This window comes from Pseudophryne corroboree, chromosome 4 (genome assembly GCF_028390025.1).
Source record: "Pseudophryne corroboree isolate aPseCor3 chromosome 4, aPseCor3.hap2, whole genome shotgun sequence".
Classification (NCBI taxonomy): domain Eukaryota; kingdom Metazoa; phylum Chordata; class Amphibia; order Anura; family Myobatrachidae; genus Pseudophryne; species Pseudophryne corroboree.
The window spans coordinates 709,797,092-709,798,170 of record NC_086447.1 but is presented as its reverse complement, the minus strand read 5'-3'; the positions used below and the strand labels follow the sequence as shown (position 1 = coordinate 709,798,170).

General features: G+C 39.2%; 1 pseudogene; it reads right to left on the bottom strand.

Annotated features, from left to right (window-relative positions):
* Positions 1-303: 303 nt before the first annotated feature.
* LOC134912024 (5S ribosomal RNA) lies at positions 304-422 on the bottom strand (annotated as a pseudogene).
* Between the last annotated feature and the right edge of the window lie 657 nt (positions 423-1,079).

Below are 1,079 nucleotides of genomic sequence, written 5' to 3'. Positions count from 1 at the left end.
AGATGAAAATATCAGAAATTCAATTTCAACATAACAGAAAAAAATTCTGACATATGGCACATAGGCATTTGATATAACAATTTAGACTATGAATTTGGTCCATTAACCAATGCCTATTGTGATAATATATCCTGGTAAGGGTTAATCTGCTATTGCTAAGTTTCTGGTCAACATGTACAGTGAAAGAAAAAACTCTAGGTGAGTCTAGGATCAGACAAATTGAAAAAAAGAATATAGATGTGAAATCAGTAAGGGTCAAAGGTTGCTCCAAAACTTCTGCTTTTCACATGAAGACAGAGGTATTTATTACCGCACCTAAGATTCCCTAGCAGTCTCCCATCTAGGTACTAATCAGGCTTCTCACTGCTTAGCTTCCAAGATCAGGCGAGATTGGGCGTAACCAGTGAGATATGGCAGTAATATCACATAAGTTGTGAATGAGAGGGTGTGTGGTTATTGGCACATACCAGAAAGAGTACTTCTGCTGTCCTTTATTGTGCACAGTCTCTCTGTTACTTTCGCATTGCAGAGAAATTATATGACTGGCATCAGGATGAGAGAGTACTGAAAGAGCAAGATACAGGAAACATATAGGTTCAGGGCCCGTCTTCTGCTGTCCACTGTCATATAAAGATATAGCGGACAGTGGATGAGAGAGGCGGGGTACCTGGGCCTATTGAAAATTAGTGTGAAATTACACAGGTATCTTAAAGTTTCCTAAAACCATCCAAACTCAAAATTTTGCTATTGGCGATGCCCATAGGGTACAACAGTAGAGAACAGAAATCCGCTTTTGGAGATATCACATAGTCATCTGTGATCAGAAAATTTTCTAACAGTGTGTTATGGTTTGTAGGTATAAATTAACCATCTACATAACAAAGTTAATATTGAAATGCTCAGATGGGAAAAGCAAGATGTTGTGTTTTAATACGTAGAGAACCCGAAATGCTGTTGCTAAGGGCAACAGCAAAACCCTAAAGGGTTACCAACGGGTGTGGCAGTAAACTCCTTGGTCAGAGATGGAATGATAGACACAAGGAGAGTCTCCACAATCCTAATTCTCACTTGCAGTGCAC